Source organism: Pyxicephalus adspersus, chromosome 12 (genome assembly GCF_032062135.1).
Source record: "Pyxicephalus adspersus chromosome 12, UCB_Pads_2.0, whole genome shotgun sequence".
In the NCBI taxonomy this organism is placed as follows: Eukaryota; Metazoa; Chordata; class Amphibia; order Anura; family Pyxicephalidae; genus Pyxicephalus; species Pyxicephalus adspersus.
The window spans coordinates 11,600,085-11,620,929 of NC_092869.1; the positions used below are offsets into that span (position 1 = coordinate 11,600,085).

Here is a 20,845-nt window from a genome sequence, read left to right on the forward strand (position 1 = left end):
TTTATAAGCGTATAGCTGTTTAACCTACAATTTTTTTGAAACCTTCCTAGAAATGGTTGACATTCTTCGCTAGATGCCTGTCAACCCCTAGTGTCAACTATGCCAGGTATGATGGCAGTTTTATTTCTTTACATAATGCTGATCCTTAGGGAAAGTATTTTACTTACTTTACAATACGCATTCTTATTATTGCTGGAGTGGTTTAGGGTCCCTTATTTTCCAGTGAAGTGCCACTGGATTAAAATGTAATTTTTATTAATATTATTATGTATCTGAGACATATGAAGTCTTTTTTTTACACAAGGGTACAAATGAACAATCTGGTTAAATCTTGTAGTTAAACAAGCAAATTCTGATACCTATCAAGTAAATGTAAACCGTGTGTAGAAGCAACATGCAGGACAAAATATCATTTAAATGGGCCAAATGTAGTTGTACACTGCGAAGCAGCCATTTTCCCTGATCTTTGAATTTTAGGCAGTGAAAGGGTCAATAGGATGTGACTGTGTGACACCTACCCAAGTAGGAAAAAAAAACATGCCGGCCTGCCTTTTCCAGCACCCTGGCACTTTATTGGAAATATTATGTCTGCGTGATTCGGTAAGATATGAAGTCAGAGGACCTCAATCCATTACCAGAAAAACTGAAATGTCAGGAGAAGTCCTTTAAGTTTGGATAGGTGCGCAGCAAGAGCCACACACAACTACTCAGTTTTTAAATTTATACATTTCAGTTTTATTGGTAATATTTAGAATTTATATTAATCAACATGGTTTATTTAAAACTGACCTAGTGTGTCTGATTATAAAGGTCCTGTACCAAAAATGAAGACAAAAATGGCAAAAGTGAAGCTTGGGCAAAGTTGTGTGAATCTTGGGTGACAAGTTTAAAAACCATTGATGAGTATTGTAACATTGGTAGGCATATAGTCACATGTAGTATTGTTCCCCCAAGGGAGGAATGTGTGCATTCACTGTATATGTATGTCAGTAATTTCATCACTTACATTATGTAAAGTCTGTTACATGAAGTTTAAACCACAAAATGGAACAAGCCTTTCAGCCACGTGTCTAGCCTCATATATTCTTGACAGCTTCATTCTGTAACTAAACCACTCTGTATATTTAGGTAAAGTACATATATGTCAACTGATGTAACTGTACAAACACCTTTGATTCCGGTAATCAATATTTATACATTACTGCCAGACTGCAAAGCCAAGATAGTGACACCACCAGTACTAAAAATTAAAAATAATCAGTGGGGTTTTTAAAAAATAGTTTATTCATTTCCCTAATTTTATTTAATTAACAAACACAAATGAGTTTATGTTTTTGCATTTACTTTTATTGTGATGTCCATTGAATTGTTTTAGCCTGTGATCAGTGATCAGTGAGTTCAAACTTCTCCATGCAATGGTTTTTAAAAAATCTTTAGCGTTCAACACTTCCAGTAGTGCCACATGCCTGCATTCCATGCCATTTCCTGTGGTTCCTCTTTCTAGCCACCCGGCATCCAACTTGCAGCCCTCTGACACTCACTTTGTGGCATTGGGAACACTTGCAGAAACCAGTCTGTTTTAATTCTTACTCTGACCAGTGGATTCCAGTAGTTAATGGTTTGGTATATTGCTCAGTGTGATAAATATCTAATGTTACAAAAGTACAAAGTATTTTAATGGGGCTGTCCAGGAGCAAAAATACGGAAGCATTGAATTGTAATGGCCTGTGATAGCTGTGATCTCTAGCAGTTTCTTATAATGTCTCCATATCACCAATCAAGGACAATCTCCTAAAGCGTGTCCCATTTCCCACCTATTGCATTGCATTGACTGCAGTCTCTGAGCATCTCCAGACTCACCATATGCCACAAAGATAGTAATTTAGTGCCATGTATTGTAGAAGCAAGGGGGGGGGGGGGTGACAGAGTCACTTAATGCTAGGTTCAGGTGATGATATTGCATGCTTTCATATATTGCAGACATTATTTTTATTATTCCTAATTTGGTGAATGAATTTGTCTTAATATTACTGATGTACATAAAGCTACAGAGGAGGCACCAGCTATTTGGCCTGTTTGCAGATCTGCTTATTGCCTCAGGGTATTGTAAATTTACATTAAAATGCTGAGTGACACATTTTATTGCAGATACATGCTGTTAATTAGCTCTCAACCTAATATGTATCACTATTGCAGTTGTGCTTGTAATTTTGATGGAGCTGGCATTATATGAAGGTATTTATTATGCAATTCCTTCCCAAACTTGCTTGGGAAGTTGGGAGAGTATAATGTGCAAATGCAAATGTAAGGGGTATTTACCAAATAGGGTTCATCTACAGTTACATACATTTACCTACACTATTCTCCTTTCATAAGGGGGTGAGTTTGTGAAATTGGGCCCCCAGACCTGTTAGTTGCACCCTATATAGGTTGGCCTCTGGCTGCTTCAACATGCAAACAATGTCAACAGAGTCCAGCAGAGATAGCAAGTAATGCCAACAGCTGTGAATCAGTTGTAGGTCCATGGACTGATTCTTGACCACTGAACAAAATGGCTTGGTGGTCCAAATACTGTCTCATAGATCATACGTAGGACCGCTCTGATGTAAAGACTAATAAGCCCATTGCTGTTTAACTGCACCTTTTTTTCTGACCTCTTCTGGGCCATATTGACACCTAAAGGTGACACTCAAGCTATCAGGATCGGGATGCAAAACCAGGGCTGCTTCTGTGTCTGGCGGTAGCTCTACCCACCAAGCTACCTGTGCTGGATAGCTTCCTGCCTGTTTTTACAGTCAACCTTCCCTGATACCTTGTGTTGTCATGAACTCTGAACGCCTTTCTCCTCCCCCTGACTTCCTATTTAAGCCCTGCCATTATTTCCTGTTTGCCAGATTATTGTGTTCCCGACAGTGTCTCGTCTTACTACCGGTGTATTGCTTTTTCTGCTACTTTTGGATGAGTATTGAGCTTTGGCTACTGAATTAATGACTACTCCTATTGCTTGCTGCCTTAAATCTGATTTACTTGGGTCTGACTTTGGCTTTCTACCTGACTACGCTCCTGTCTCACTCCTGCATTGTTACAGCCACCTGTGTACTAAACCCAACATGTTTATCATTGCAGACTCGCTTGTTGCTTTGGCCTCTGAGTCCGTTCCAAGATTGTGACACAAGCAGCACAAAAGCAGACCTGCACCACCATCTTTCTCCATCTTTTCTTTCTGGAGATAATCTTTGGTTATCTTGCTTGGTCTGGGATGACATAACTCCTACATTTGCGCATGCAAACGTATTTCTGGTGCGCTTAAAGTAAGCTAAGATTGCCAAGTCCCCTTAATTCTAGATCATCTAGGCCAGGGGTGCCCACACTTTTTTGGCTTGGGAGCTACTTTTAAAATGACCAAGTCAAAATGATCCAACAGCAATAAAAACTCGGACTTAACTCCTGTGCGTGGTAGAGTTTATTTTCAAAGGCAGGGCTCCACGATCTACACGCGTTGCCTTTGCGATCTACTGGTAGATCGCTATCCACCTGTGGGGCACCCCTGACCTAGGCGATCAAGAATAAATGGAAGCGTAAAGCCTCCCGGGATGCGTGACGTAGGCTTTTGGCTGCTCCTTCTATGCATGCCAGAACATCTCGGGTATGCGCAGAAGGAGTCTTTTCATCAATAGAGAAAAAAACAAGTTTTTTCCCAATATATGTAATGCTTGAGTTTTTACAAAAACATAATAAAAAACACATACTATTTTGTAATGACATAATCAACCAATATACAAAGATAAATATATACTATTATACTAAATAATAATAAAAGATATATAAAAGAAATATAATAATAATAAAAAATAAAAAGTTTATTTCCTCCATTGGAAGAAAAAAGAATCATCTAACTGGGTGCTTTGTCAACATACACAGTCCCTACATCACAGTAAGGTTCCCTATACAATGATGCCCATTTTTGCGAACAAATAAATTGGGGCACTCCAAAAAGAATGTGCTTTATAAATACAGGTGCTTCATCAAACAAAAATAAATGATGGGTTAGTTATTACCTGGCACTAGACACTATTCTTTATAATGATGCAAGCCTTCTTGGTAGACAATGCACCCATTCTACTATTTATTATACAGATAATTAGCAGGTAATGATAAGTCTGCTACTCAGGGATAATTGTGAGAGTCATTTAGCTGCCTTTACATATATGTTAGAGTATAATAACAGAGACTGTAGTAACTAGTCTAATTATTTTGAAAAGTGACAGACAGTAAAAATGCTAAATAACCAAACTAAAGGTAGACTGTCTACCCAGGTTACTTGAATAACCAGTTTTACTTCTAACATCTAAAACAAATAAACCTGTATTCTGTTTCAGTTGCTAAAGTGTCACAATACAAATACCTCTACATCATACTAGTACCGATACTCAATGTCTGACGTTCCCACCTTGGCTAAATTCCCAAATTTTTTTTACACCTTATGACCACCCAACCCCCTCTCTCACCTTATCTTCTGGCCACATCTAAGCACCACCACTAATCTCCCATTGAGGCTTTTTCTATTTAAGTAACAGGCCCTTAAGGAACATCTCACATAGATTATAGGATTGTCTCAGCAGGACCTTTATCCCTTAAATGTGTTTAACACTTCTTCTGCTGCAGTCATACCCCTTATTAATGCCTAAAATTCGTCAGCTAGATCTTTATGAAGCTTTTATTGTTTAGAAGTATAAATATGTATATAAAATTCCAAAATGTTGAAGTTAAGGGAGAGATCATACTTGCTCCGGGATAAACTTTATTCCAGGGTATTCTGGGGATCCAAATGCCATAGATGTTTTAAATATATCAATAAAAAAGGATTGATGATAGAATGATCTACAGTAATGATAATGCAGTGCTCATATAATCTATTACTGTATTATAATGGACTTTCAACCTTTTCTGTGACCTGAATTTACAATGTATTTTGTCTTTATGCTGCAGACTTCCGGAAATGTGTCAAAGTTTGTATTTTAATTCCTAAACATATGTATAAAACTAAAAAAAAAAAAGTCATTAACAAATGTGTGTATTTGTTTAACTTGAATAAAAGCAAGAAATGTTATATGTTTTCTCTAGAAGCATTTGTGTTTGCAAGAGCCCAGTTGAGGTCTGAACCTGTCGGAAATATGGGAGTGGTGGATAATAGTATGGGAAATATTTATGCTGGATTTACATGATTAAATTGGTGTTATAATCATTTTATTATGTGCTATATCAAAGCCTATGGTATTATACTCTATATGTTTGTAGTTCATTTTTAATAGTACAACATTGCTCAATTAAACTCTCAACTGTCATGGATTCCATTGGACTGTCCCAGGATTTTACCAAAATTCCTCCTGCCAATCCAGGCTGTATCCTGGAGTCTTGTCTTCTTACCTATGCACACGTCAGCCAGAAATGGCCTTCTGACATGAGCAGAAAACAGAATAGTGTGCTCCGCACTCCTTCCTTCTGACCATCAGTCAGTGGGGGCAAGGGGGAAAAAATGCCACAGACCACTAATACTTTTGGGGGAGAGCTGGAGAAAAACTAATATTGGCTACTAATCCTTTTGAGGAGAGGGGTAGAAACTACTAATGACCAACAGCACATGGTGAAGACGGAAAGGGTGAGAGAAGAAAACTGGAAGTTGTGGAGGGGTGCCAATGCCAGGAGGAGGAGGGAGAAAGCAGGGAGTGGTGCTAATTTACTGAATACCAGTGCCCGTTAATTTTGATGAGATCCTTCAAGGCCTATTCACGGCAAGGTGATCTGATGGTGAGCATTAACTAACATGGCATTATGCTTGTCAATGGATGAAACATTGGAAATGCACCAAGTTTGGTGTAGTGCACCACAACCCAACTGGATAATGTGTTGGGGTAAAGGTACAATGAACCCAATGCACTTACCACCAATGTCTGGAAACATGGGGTTATCCACTTACCATAAATGCCTGAGAAGGGGTTGAATTTTCCTCCGAATGACCACTAGGAATTTTTCTTCCCACTGCAGATTGCTGAAAGGGAGGATTCTTTCTTCCAATGATGCAGATACTGGGAGATGGGATAATTCCTCTCACTGACATAATGGATTGGAAATTATTTCCTCCACCAACCACATTTATTTTGTTCTTCTATTTCCTCCCCCCCACTTGCTGCTGACACCATGACATTTTGGCCTCCCACTGACCAGCATTGGGGACATGTTGCATGCTCCTGACCTGATATGTCCTGTGCTATGTATTCTACTTCTCTATCCACTGTACTGACTGTACATTACATATGTCAGACCATGATGTCATACCAATTGCTGGTCATTCTGTAGTTCCTAACTATATTAATTAGGTTCTTTGAGGCAGGATCAAACAAAGAAGGGCATGTGTAATGAAATATTTAATTTAAATGACTCAGTGTGGCAAATATGTGCAATGTATATTTAAGTAGGTAAAGGATCAGCCTTTGCAAGTCATACAGTGAGTGCATTTGAACATTTGTTGTATATGTGCCTATTTATTTAGTATAATAATGTGTATTCATGCACCAAAAGATATACCTGATCATTTTGCTATACCTACTATGATAAAGCACGTGTATAAAAAAGTATGTTAAGCATCAAGTTAGATATGAAGGCAGTGTCACTAAATCAATGCCCATTCCCAAAATGTGTTACACTCAATACCTGTCCACACATATTTCCTTCATAGGTATGTGATATACTTTGATATACAATATGTTATAATTCTGTAATTTTAAAACATATAATTACCTTTTAAATGAGTCCATAATACAGGCTTTGCTGTAAAAATGAAATCATGCAAACACTTCTGACTGATATAGAATATGTCACAATTCTGTAATTAGAAGTGTTTGCATTATCAATAATCATTATTTACTTACAAGTACTTAAAATGGTATTTCTCACCAATGTATTTTTTTTTTAATAATTACCAAAAAAGGAGTCTTTTATATCAAATGTATATTTCTGTCATTTATAAAATATATAATGTCACCTAATCCAAAAATATGTTTTCATTTGCAATTAGCAAAAAATTCATTGGAGCTCTTCAGAAATTGCAAAAAAAAAAAAAGTTGCACAATGATTCCTGGAGGTCAGTGTGTGATTGAGCTGGTGCTGAACTTGCTCTTTCTTTCTTTGAATCACTGACCTCTGGCTGAGGCCCAGTTAATAATTATCAGGGGCCTGAAAGTTAAATACTATCAGGATTCCTGCCTTGAAGTAGGAGGAGACCTATTAACCATTTTGGGCACAGGTAGTATCAAACAACAAGAGGAGAATGGTGTCTAGCTCTGTATTTATGTTCTATTGACACAAATAAGTTGAGAAGTACAGATTACACGTATCTGTGGCTTTTGGTGTGGATAGAGGATAATCCTCGCTACTTTATTTATTACCCATTGATTGTTTGAAGAAATAACACAAAACTCCAGTACTTTTGCATGCCATGCCTTTTTGGTGCAGTTTTACTTACTCAAAGATCTTTATTCATTAAAGAAAATAACTATTTATAAAATAATAAAATGATACGATAACAACCAGTATGAGCATATGTTAGGAATGGTGGTTTTTCCAATCGGCACTGATATCGTACTGTACACCTTTATGGAACCAGTCCTTAACTGCCCAAAGCATTGAACGTCCCAGAAACAGATGAGTGGTTTAAACCCTTTTTTTTTGGGATGAGGTTTAAAGGCGGTGCGGTTTTGCAGGCACTCAATGCAGAATTTTAAGTCAGTCTGGAGCTGAACAGCTACCACTTTAATAGGAACTTTTTAAAATATTTGTAAAGCAAGGACAGCAAATACCTAATGAACCAATAGAACTTTAGCCGCTTACAAAAGAGAGCGTTTGTACACAGATATCTGCGTCCCCTGATATAGGAAATGACATTGGTTTATTCAGTTGATGGCTGAATACAAATGGCCAAACATTGTTGGAAGACCTCTGAACACACGCTAGATTTCCACTGATGATCACAATCCTTCATCTCAGACGACAATCATTTGGCGTGTGTATGTAGCTCAGTTCCCAATGTCAATGCTCCCAGGTGCAAAAGGTACACAGGTTTAAACCACTCATTTGATTTTAGCCTTATTGCTCTGACTACTCTCATCTATTAAACTGAATAATCTAATTTTATTACCTTTTAAATAAGTCCATAATACAGACTTTGCTGTAAAAATGAAAGCGCACAGTATGGAATGTAAAGCAGGTGGAAGTGTTTGAATGCGTTAGGAATGATGGGCATTCCGGAAGAATGTTTAAATAACAGCAAACTGCTGCATATGAAGAGTGTGTGTTAGTCTTTTCACAGGATCTCCTATAATACTCCGCCTGGAGGGAGTAACTGTTACGCCCAGACTGCACTCTGTGCAAACGGTTTCTGTCTTGCACTGTGAAGGACTTCCTGAAAGTCCCTTGGGGGATCATCGCTTCATTATATGGGATCATTTTGGATACCCTGGATTGCAATTTATAGGTGAAATCTTGCTACAGCACATGAATCTGTCCCTGGAGCTTTGTGTTCTGTTTTTAGGCTGCATCAGGTAATGGTCATCTCTTATTTTGTGTTGTAGATTGCAAGTGTGTAACATCTGATTAATGTCATGTTTCTGTGAGTTATTTATAATACAATCTCTGTGATAAGTTCAGCAGATCTGATACCTGGACACACCTGTATTGTTCAGCATATGTGATCTGCATTAAATGAAACAGAGGAGTATTTTTACTTGGAGCTTTGATTAGTGTGATCATTTAGAAAAACAGACGTTTGGTAGTGTAAGAGGGATCGGAGTACACCTGTGTGACATTTGGCGGTTGTTCATTGTATGCGAGTGTGTTACAGGTGTATATCTGTGTCCTGCCTTGTTCTGTCTGCATATGGGAATGAAATGGGGGTGGAAGGGCTCATTCTTGGCAGCCTGGCACAACAACACAGACCTATTTTGTGAAGCTGGCATTTGCAGACTGCTGCAGTAGCATAATCTGGGGACAATGTCTTACCATTGATCATTTCTTATTTACCCTTTACAGACTTGAACTGCAGACTATATGACCTTATGGTAATTTAGTATGTAGTCTTGTTTTAGTGCATTCTCAGTTGTCGGCATAGAATAGATGGATTTTATCTGTATGATTATCTGGCCCTTTTTTTTTCTCCTTCGAGTGCTTGAGCAGATTATAGCAGCCTGTCGCTGTAAATCCATTGACAAAAAAAGAGCCATCTCTGATTTTGTAGCGACTTTGTAGTAACGATATTACCAATTGCTCATGTCAGCGATTAACACTCTTTTGTAGCAAGCAACATAATTGCTATAGTTGCTGGTGATTTGACGCTAAGAAGCGACTATACCACAGATCAGACTCGTGCTGTATCATTACATTAATGTTTGCTGTTGCAAATTGGTCTCGTTCAGCGATTTGTAGTTAATCATTGCTGCTGGCAAGCTTGTCACCGACATGAAACACGGCGCCTTCTGTGCACCTTTCTGCATGAAATGCATTTATTAAAACAGTGCACTTGTGGGAACAAGCCCTAAAAGGTATTGGTTTATATAAAAACTTTCTGTTCCGGGGTTCTGATAGTAATATTTAAATAAGTTCTGCTGTTAAATGAATGGGAGCTTAGAATACTATTGAGGTGAGAAGCAGTTCTATGATTTTTCATTTGTGTCATTATCACATGATAATTGTCCTTGTACCTGCAAGCATAGAATCAAACCACCCAGAAAGGCTCAACCCCTAAGGCAGATATATATGAACAGCAAACCTCTTATATGTATAACATAGGCTGTGGGTTGGGCTTCTCTCCATTCTCACATTGAAAATCATTGAAGGATTGTGAAAAAAAATGCCAGTCCAGTCATTAGAATAGATGTTCTGATGTTTACTGTGTTTGTATGTAGAGGCTCTGATGGAAGCTGTCATTTCCTACAAACTAGCTTGTAGTCGTCCAAGCCTCTACCTTGCACTTGCAGTATGAATTATGAGGCTGCTGCTTATTTTCAATCAATCAAGACCCATGCATTTCTTACAGAGTATACCTGGCTATACACAGGTACATAGATGCCCAACCAGGTAAATTATCAATATCTACCAAATAACCATTGTTTACAAGATTGCCAATGAGCACCTGTCTACATCCTACAACTACCCCCTAGATTGTATGCTCTTTGGGGCAGGGACCTCTCCTTCTGTGTCACTGTCCGTATTCGCCTGTCATTTGCAACCCCTATTTTATGTACAGCACTGTGTAATATGTTGGCATAATACATGGTATATCCATTTTCTGTCCAATCAGTGCCACTTGCTGCTCTGGCAACTAATAGTAGGGAGAGCTCTTCCCACTGGGGTAGTGGGAACAGCATTAAAAAGGCAAAAAAATAATATTCCAGAATAGTATTCAGAGTCAATAGATCAATCAAGCATGCAACAGTAAGCTTCCAATAGATTTGTACTATATTCAATATTTTTAATATATATAACTTCAAATATATTAGAAATCTCATCCATTGCATGGTAAACTTAAAGTTTCCTAGACCATGTGCTTGGGGCACCTAGAAGTGTATCTTTGTGTGTGTTATAGTCCCATTCTGGTCATCCACCCAACACCCCAACCAAAGAAAGTGGTATTGCTTGAAAATAGGCATTATGTGTCCCCTATGTCATTGTGATCTTGTGGGTCTCTGGTTATGTTTAAAAGAGACCCATTCCTCACACTCTTCATGGTAACATAAATCTTGCCAAAAATGTACATTTATTTACCAGTACAGGACTCCATTGTGCAGCCATTCAAATGCCTTGAGGCTCCTGTTGAATGCCGCCATCTTGGATGAGATGTAAGAACCCTCAGTATATTCAAAGGTGCCCATCCACCTTTTTAGGGTAGAGAAGCTGGAACTGCATGTAAGAAATATTACAAATATCTGATATTACTATTCTTTTATGTCCATTTTTTTGGTGGCATGGTGGCGAAGTTTTCAAAGGTACCAATTGATGTAAGTTGTAGATTAGATTTGGTAAAAGTCCCTCTAGCTACTACAGTATAGGGTTGAGATGCTGGTTGTTTTGCCCTGCAGGGGTGTCTGGTTCACAAGACTGACTGTACAAAATCGTCCTGCGTTCTGTACGGAGGTAATGAATTTTCTGCAGGGGTCTGACACACGCTAACTTGGATCAGACATCTAGCCATACCATTGGCACAGATTCTGCGTTCTGAGGGCGAGAAGTTTTACACATTTTACATAGAATCATATCCTTCCTGTATGCTATTAGAATGAATCTGCAGGCTGTGCAAACTCCGAATATAATAATAAACTTCTGATTTACAACTAAAAACTTTACATGGAAGACATACACTGTTTTGTTTTTTTTTGTGGGGGGTTGGGGCATGTGGTAACACGTGGCTTGATAATGAGTTAACGATAACAGGCCCTGCTGGATAATGATTGGTGTATATGAACTATATATTTTATGTGTTTGAACATGGCTAAAGTGAGTAATAAATCTCAGTGATGTGACAAAAGAGGTGTATAGCCTTTTGGCACCCTTTGGAGGTTTTTCAGACGTAAGAACCCAGTTGGCTTTGTTTCCAGCATTTTGTTTGTACATTTCACATCTTTCTTTGGGCTTAGCACATCAGGAAAGGAGGTGTGTTTACAGTTGTGGCCCTACCAGGGTGCCTTGTTTTCAGAAACAAGCTGTGATATTGTCAGCGATGACCCTAAATGCCCTCCCTGCCCCCTACGGCCCTGCATTCCTGGTACTGGTGCTGCTCTAGACACCTGGCCGCAGGCTCTGCTTCTCGCTGTGCTTGGTATTTATTCTCTGTCTGTTCATATTCGTTGTCTGGCACTGGCTGGGATGCTTAGAATAACTTGGTCAGTGGGGTGTTGTGGATGGGTTGATTGCTGGGATGAAATTTATGTTTTATTGCAGAAACTGCAATGACTCCTAGGTGAGTTGATAGCAGTGCAGATAACATGTACATGATTCATCTGAATCATCTATGTTATCAGTGTTCATCATAACTTCTACAGTCATCATATGGAGAGCGTTCCCCACGGGTTCACATTAGCCTGAAGGAGCAGGGGTGGGATGGCATAGCAGTACTATGTAAAGGAAACAAACGTTGTGAGTGCTTAGATTTCAATAGATTTACAATAAATGTATTTTTTAAATCAAATCAGTTCTAATATATTGGAACAAACAACTGGTATATAACCACCCTAATACAAAACAAAATGCCACTGACAACGTAAATGCAACAATGCAAAGCAACCTTTCCTGACTATATAAAACTGATTTCTGGTTAATGAACCAAAGCCTAGAAAAAATCCTAGATGAATAAACTGTAAAATACAGAGAAAGAATGAACATGCACATGGGTTTGGTGAACAAATGGTGAATACATTTGATGTTTTTGGACTATGTAACCAGACAGCTGTATGGTCTTCATAATGTATTTTATTTCTTGTATAGTACAAGCACATGCCTGGGGTATAATATGTAATGACTTGTTGACTTTTCTCTTGTTAATATCCTGTTGAGTTTTACATTCTTTACCTGTGAATATGGTCCACGCCTGGTCCCACTCCTCCATAACTGCCTTCCACGAGGAGGCATGTTTGCTTTGATAAATAGCCCTCAAAAATGCATACTTAGCCACTGACCTCATCATTTAAGTGGGGACTTCCTGGGTGAAAATTCAAGATCTTCCCGGGAAATTCCAAAATGTCTGTCTTACACACACACACACGGATAAATATTTATATTTCAGATATCGAGGGAGATTCTATATAAAGCAGAAAGTTTGCCTGGAGGTTTTGTTGTTACTATGCTACGCCAATGTCTGCATATGCATTCCAGATGTAATAATGCCTTATTCACGCAGACACATTTTTCTGTTTTGTTCTCTTTGCCACATTGTATCAACCTTTACATTCCTGAAACTTTTCATTAAGGCTTTGCATTGGTGGCTGCATTGGAGTTTTTGTTACTGCGTTGGGATTCTGTGATCTGTCTACTGCTGAGATACTTCTATAGGCTCGAATGGGAATGCATTCCAGACATCTACCAATCATTTGTGGTTCAATATTGTTTTGGGTGGACAAATTTCTACCAAATATTTTCCTCCATTGTTTGTGCAGGACAAACTCAAAGGTCTCTGATTTGGTCCAGAAACTTCTGTAGCCATGTTCAGGTACCTCAAGGTTGAAATGGAATATTTGAGAGCTATAACTGCATGAAAAATTATTCATCCATCTTGGGATAGCGTAAGACATGGGCAGTGTAGTGTGTATGATGGAAACCATTGACATATTAGGACAGGAATATAATTTAATAATTGTTTAGCCAACTTGACTAGTCTAAGCTGACCACCCCAAAGAGTTATTTAGATCATTCAGTGGTGGTGGCCTCCTGCATCAACTATATCCTCACTTTGGGCTATACATATACACAGTGTTCAAACCAGAAATTGGTTTAATTTTTTGAGTAGCCACCAAAAAAACAGCCAGGTGGTTACCAAAAAATCCTGGGGGGTGTGCCCAGCTAAAAGGGACTGGGGAGAACACTGATACAGTCCCACCACTGGCTCACTGTTTCACCCAGGTACACCTTGCTAAGTCCCAGTAAATTAGAGAATACTCACCACTTACAACTCAATGCTTGTGAGTGATTTAGTTCCTGGCTAAATGGTTGCACACTTCTCTCCAATAGGCTTTAATGGGATGTACCTGTGCTGTAGTCTATAGATCATTAGCATTTTACTAACAATTGTATCACGCTCCAAACTAAAAGAAGCAGAGATAGATGGCAAAATGCCAGAAAAACTGCTAAATACATACCGGTAGGTAAAATACTTATCAGACTATTTGTAATTCTGTTTATCTAGTCTTATGCCACAATACATGTATTATTAGGTAACACCATTATTTCCACATGGTATATTGCTTTGTCTCTATCTTTCATTGATTGTCTATCAGCATGGTGGAAAGCAGTGGCATTACCTAAAGCTACGTACACACTTCCAATTATTATCGTTGGAAAACGAACGACGAACGTTCCTGCACGATATATATGAACGATCGTATAGCACCGATACTGCACATAGAGGTAACGACACGATCGTTCGTAGATATTGTACACACAATAGATTCGTATATATCATGCAGGAACGTTCGTCGTTCGTTTTCCGACGATAATAATTGGAAGTGTGTACGTAGCTTTAGATTTGAGTTCCTTTTTTTTGTCAATAGATATGTGCAGATAGGTGGTCCAGTTAGGGTGTAGTCTTCTATCCTGTCAGCAGGTGGAGCTCTAGACTCCCTTACACACATGGAGCATTGGTCGTTTATTAGGAGTCATGATGGCAGCGATTCATTCTTTATTGGCTTACATCATTGGAGGCCTAATTCATTGAAACAGAGTTTTAAAATAACTTTAATCTGCTGCGTTGTCTTTTTTTTTTTTTTTTTTTTTTTTGCTACCTAATAGTGTTTTGGTAGTCAGAAGTTATGAGAAATTCATAGGTTTCTTGTTTTAAAGAGCTATTCTATTTTTTTCTTTGGACTGCAGAAGAATTATTCTTTATGTTGTGGGGATCATGGAACCCTGGTTGAGAATGGCTGGTCTAATATGTACTTTTTTTTGTTTTTTGGCCTGACAAACATTTTAAAGCTCTGCTGCAGCAAATATAATTTCTTTCTTATGTTTGACCATAGCAACATGGAATACATTTTTATATTTATATTATTTTAATGGGAAACCATGCCATTTGCATCATCACATTGCATTAAAGGAAATGCCCCAAATAAATGCTGTGCAGTGATGTCCTATTGGTGATGTGTATTGGTCATACCAAACGACTTTCATGTCTGAATACACATTAGTTGACATTAGTTGAAAAGCTAAACATGTTCTGGTTTTAGCTGAATTTTGTTTGAAGTAGAGTAACAAATTAGTGTAATCAGCGTGGGAAATGCATGCTGTTCTCCAGAAGAATTAGGTTACATTTGTTTTCTAAATTACCATCTGAAATGCTTCTTATGTACAGCTAAATAGCTTCAATTTACATTAAAAAACAGTTTGCAGCTTTTTATTGGCTGCATAGCTGGGTGTTTAGGTAGCCTTTTTAGAGAAAAAAATACTCCTGGAACAGCTTAATAAGCGCCTGTAAAAAAAATCAGATTTTATATTTTGTTTGTACTGCAGGGTAACAATAAATCTAGGTTCCTTTGTTGTGTTTTTGAGTTTTTGTTTTTTTTTGCCAATATCTAAAGCTTTGTTTAGATATTAGGGTTTTGCATGGACTCAGATTAAATCTGTTGTTTGTACAGTTGACCTTATTTTAATGATCTGCCTTACTGAGTTCCTAATGACTACTGTCTATTGTGAAAGATGCTCAGGTGGACTTCTGATCCTATCCTCTCCATAGAACAGAATAATGTTCTGTGTAGCATTGGTTCGTTCTGACGTTGCAAGAAATGCTCACTAACATTCTTTTTCAGTGACTGTTTTTGAGCATGTGTACACATCTAACTTACATAGTTTTACCTGACACCTATTACTGTGACCTGATATGGCAGAATAAATGATTACAGGTAGTCCCTGGGTTAAGGACATCCAACATATGGACGACTCCAAGATACGAACAGGGCTTCCCTGCTCACTGGTGTGCAGGACAGAGGCTTGGGGGTGGGGGGGGGGCTTTGCATTACTTGCAGAAGAAATCTTTTGCTATCTGTTGTAACTCTTTAATGACCAAGACAAACTCTGCAGTTGTTTCTTTTTGCATATCAAAGCACAGCTTGCTTTGAATGTTAATGAATATCTACTCCATAAAGTTTTTTTCTTTGTGATTAACTCAGTGAGGTTGTTTTTACAGTAACTGCTAATAATATGTTGAGACAAACATCTGTCCTAATTGCATTTATTAAAATATTGTACCTGTTCCGACTTACATGCAAATTAAACTTAAGAACAAACCTACAGTCCCTATCCCGTATGTAACCCGGGAACAACCTGTACAACCTGTATATCCCAAATATATCCTCCAGATCAGGGGTGCCCAACAGGTGGATTGCAATCTACTGGTAGATCGCAAAGGCAACGCGAGTAGATTGCAGAGACCTGCCTTTCAAAATAAACTCTACCACGCAAAGTAGTTATTAGGTACAAGTTTTTATTGTTGGTAGATCATTTTGACTTGATCATTTTAAAAGTAGCTCCTAAGCCAAAAAAGTGTGGGCATCCTTGCTCTAGATCCATCTCTGGAATCCAATCCAGAGCTAAAGCTTCTCTCCACCCAGTTTAAAAACATTTCTGGGTGGAATTCTGCAATCATATTGCTGTCATATTGTTGTAGCTCCTCTCCAGTCTAAATGAATAAAACAGAAGTCGATTATGTTTTATATTGTATGTAACTTGCTTCTGTTTTAATCCGTCCATGATCCGGTTGTAACCAAAATGGCTTGGAGGAGTATATTACAGCAGAACTGACTCCAACATCCTCACCTTGTCCTTTTCTGTGTTTGGCATCTTTGGCTATCTTGATTGGGTAGGATGGAATGACATAACTTCCTGCACTTGTGTATGGGAGTTCATTTATTTCGAGGTGTTCCAAGATCATATAGTTGTGAATGTAGAAGATTGGATCCAGGCAGGTAATTTTTTTTATATTGCAGAAGGGACATACCATGTTTGACATTGCACGTTTTTACATTTTTAGTTTTAAGCTACGTACACACTTCCAATTATTATCGTTTGTAAACGAACGACGAACGATCCTGCACGATATCTGCGAACGATCGTATAGCACCGATCCTGTACATACAGATAACGACACGGTTACTTTTTTTACAAACGATTTTTGGCCAATCGGTCGTTCGTCGTTCCTTCGTCGTTCATTTCCAACGATAAAAATTGGACGTGTGTACGCAGCTTTAGTTCCAACTCCTACATATCGCTGTGCATACAAATACACATTTTGTGTGTGGGTCACTGTGATGTAAGACTTGCCGATAATTAATGTTGCAATAAAGAGGTATAAATATTAAGATGTCAGCTGATTGCCTAGCAGGAAAATTCTTTGCAGACAGGAAATCACTGGAACCCCACCCAGTACAAAAGAGTCATCACTCCTTCAAGTAGCTCATGTAGGGAGAAATAGGCATTCTCTGCCAAGTCTGTTGCTTCTTCATGTTGATTGTGCGTGAGTAGATTTTCAGCATCTAAGGTGTGTTCACACAAAGCTTGTAACCACAGTATAACACTGTATCATATGCAATGAAAGAACTTGGACAAGATGCCTTCTAGTGACATTTTGATGGTAGCAAATTCATCTTTTTGAAAATATAAAAGTGTACGATGTCATGTCTGTGATATTGCTTATTTAAATGCAGCCTTGCTTAGTTGTACAGTAATAAAGCTAAAGGCTTAAACAATAGAAAAGGGAACTGTCACATAGCAAACAAATTCTTTATTTATTGACCACAAAACGAAGGCAAGGATCCACTAGAACAGCCTTTCACAATCTTTACTTTGGAGAAAGCCTTGAAATATTTTAGATTTTAGGGAAACCCTTCTCAAATTAAGTCATCCTAGTAGGAGGAATGCCTTTTACACTGGTGGTCAGTGGGAAAAATACCTCCTCAACAGTATTAGTCAGAAAAAAAATTGGTCCAGCCATGGACCTCCATTTTGCTTTTTAAGTCATTTTGAATGTGGTGCATTTTCATACAAAATTTATTGCCAGAGTATACCGTCAGTTTATTCTAGATTTCTTTATTTAGCTTGACTGACTGCTTGTCATAGGCATAACAACCTCTAACCCCTCCAAACCTGTTTTGAACTGCAGAAAATAAAAAGCAGATCAAGGGCACTTACCCCACCCCCCAACATCACTCTTATTTTGGTTTAGGAAATACAAGGAGGCAGCATTTGGAAATGTAAGTGTAATCAGCAAATTCCACCTATCTCTCTAGTATCACAGTACACAATTTGCAATTTGTGCAGAAAAGTGGTGCTCCGCCTGATATTTGAGTGTGCCTAGGAACTCATGTGACTATGCCCACTCATGATTGTGCCTTCATCACCTTAGCTGTATGTCTATATTAATATTGTTATTATTACACATTATTTGTATAGCACCATCATATTATCCAGCGCTGTACAAAGTCGATAGTCATGTCACTAACTGTCCGTCAAAGGAGCTCACAATCTAATGTCCCAACCATAGTCCTATGTCATTAATGAAGTCTAAGGTCAATTTAGGGGGAAGCCAATTAAGTTTACTGCATTTTTTTGGTGATGTGGGAGAAAACCGGAGTACCTGGAGGAAACCCACGCAGACGGGAAGAACCTGCAAACTCCATGTAGATAGTGTGCTGGCCGAGATTCGAACCTGGGACCCAGCGCTGTGCTAACCACTGAGCCATCGTACTGCCCATAGTGTGAGATCTAAGGCAATGTCATCTCTGATAGCTAGTTCCAGAACATTTGGAATAAGATTTGTTGGTGTATCTACTGTGCTGCTCACTGTTCTCCTTGCTGGAGGCTCAGGCATAAGAAAGCAAAGCCCGACCTCTATCAAAATTGCAGAACAATGAATTCTAATTTTGGAAATGATCAGCTACGGGTAATACTGTTGACTAGTCCTTTGCCCTATGCTTGGAATTGTTTTAGACACAACTTCCAGTATTACATTCCTCTTTGGGCCTGTGAGGATATTCCAGATACCCAAAGCAGTTTTGCATTGTGCAAGGACTTGCAAGTGTGTGGTCAACAGCAAGCCGTTATATTGTCGCATTATATGTAGAGGAGGATTTCGGGGAGGTAAGTGTAATTTTACATATCACGGAAAGATCCCCAGATATCACTGGGGTTTAAAAAAAAATATTGATCACTTTATTCTGTAAAGATAGGAGGGGGCATCTTACTATAATAATTAGGTCATTGATACACAGTTTGCCTATGACAAAAGCTTGGCATGGTTTTACTGATTGTGGCTCAAAATGTCACATCTGGATTTTTTTTTTCATCTGACGTCATTTGTCCCATTGAATCTACTTTCTGTTTTCTAGAACAGGTGACATAACAGCAAAGGATAGGTGATAGTGCGTTCGCTATCTGCTATGATTCATCGAGGAAGGGCTGGGACTTTCTGTGTGAACTAGACAATTTCTTTTGCCGGCCCTGGCAGCACGTTTCTTGTAAAGAAAAGGTTAAATGGGTTGTTCCAGTTTAGAGAAGTGAATATTTCTGCAGACAGAATCTTGTAAGCAAGCAAGCCTAGACCTGAGGAGCATAGCTAATGTATATAGGAAACCTAAGTATTTTGGAGGTGCTGAGTGTTTCACTGTAATTATGAGTAATGTTTACACCTTAGTGACTAATCATGTCATATCAAGCTGCAATTCGTAGAAGGCAACGATCACAAGCAGTAGCATGAGAACGAATAGATCATGGGTAAAAAGACAGCACATGATATAGTAGGATGCAAGATGTGACTATGGTGGTACCTTTCACATCTTGACTTCTGAAAGGAATATGTTGAGCAAAATATATTCTATCAGTACATCCCAGGAAGAAATTGTCATACTTTCTTGTCTGAAATGCCATGGCCTGGAATGATGATACTAAGATGCTAATAGCCACTTCTGGGGTATTCCAGATTAGCCTTTCTCAATCTGTTTAATGTGGGGGAAACCCCTAAATATAATTGCCAGGTATTAGGGAACCCCTGTTATTATCTCTATATCCATAGTTCATAGTATATTATCTTGGGAAGAATGAATCTTACATTGTTGGTCATTGGAAGGCTGCCATCCTTACAGATAGGCAAAAAGATCATTGGTGTGAGGTATACTGACCTGAGAGATAAAAATTGCTCAAGGAATCCCTAGCAACCTCTGGAGGAACCCTAGGGTTCCATGGAACCCTGGTTAAAGAGCAACTATACTCAAAAGTAAAAAACAAAAACATACTTACCTTCAATCCCGCAGGGCAGTCCCATCAGGTCCCGCATCCTCCTAGAGCCAGCGCTTTTGGCGCTATCTTCGTCTTCTCTTCTCAGTTTTTCAACGTACGTCACCTGACCCATGCACAAGATCAGGCAAAGTAGGATGAAAAACAAATTTGACGATCTCAGCAAATGTTTCTCTTTGAGCAAAAAGGCTCCTTCTTCGCATGCCTGAGATGCCTGGGAATGCTCAGAAAGAGCGCCAAAGAGCCTCCCAGGATGTGTGACGTGGTATCCCAGGAGGCTTTGTGCTCCCATTCATTCTCCACCGCCTAGGTGGCCGAGAATAAGGGGGCTGTGCTGCACCGCATTTTTTTTTTGCCCCCTTTTATGTAAAGCGAAAAATCTGAGTTTAGGTACGCTTTTAAGAAACGGTTCCAGATAATTATTTTGGTTTTTGAAATACATTTGGAGATCTCTGTGCCAGTGAAAATGGGTGATGCACTTCTGCTCAAAAAACCAGTTTGGAAAACAAAGGGAACCTGGTTGTTGAACTTTTGCTACATTATGGAAATTACCTAACAACTTTGTCAACAGAAAAAGACAGAGTTTCTTCTTTGTGTTTATGACACAAGCCTTAACCATTGAGCCACCAAATATGATAATCTTCATATGAATTTCAATCTACTAGATTGGGAGAGACCCTAAGCCTCCTTTACAACAACTGGTCTCCTGCTGTAATGTCATCAGTCTTAGAACTTATATTAACCAGAGAAAATGTGGCATGCTGCGTATCACATCAGGATTGGAGGGTCTGCTTTATTGGAAAATGTG

The 20,845-nt window shown here is 38.7% G+C and overlaps 1 protein-coding gene across 5 annotated transcripts in view; it reads left to right on the forward strand.

Annotated features, from left to right (window-relative positions):
- PLEKHG3 (pleckstrin homology and RhoGEF domain containing G3) overlaps positions 1–20,845 on the forward strand; it is a 95,843-nt gene that overhangs the window by 36,085 nt on the left and 38,913 nt on the right. Inside the window, exon 1 of one of the 5 annotated variants that reach the window (XM_072428531.1) lies at positions 8,424–8,597. The exons of the other annotated variants lie outside the window; for them this stretch is intronic. The gene's annotated coding sequence lies outside the window, so the exon portion shown is untranslated. Of the gene's footprint in view, positions 1–8,423; positions 8,598–20,845 lie in introns of those variants that run through there. 5 annotated transcript variants of the gene reach the window in all.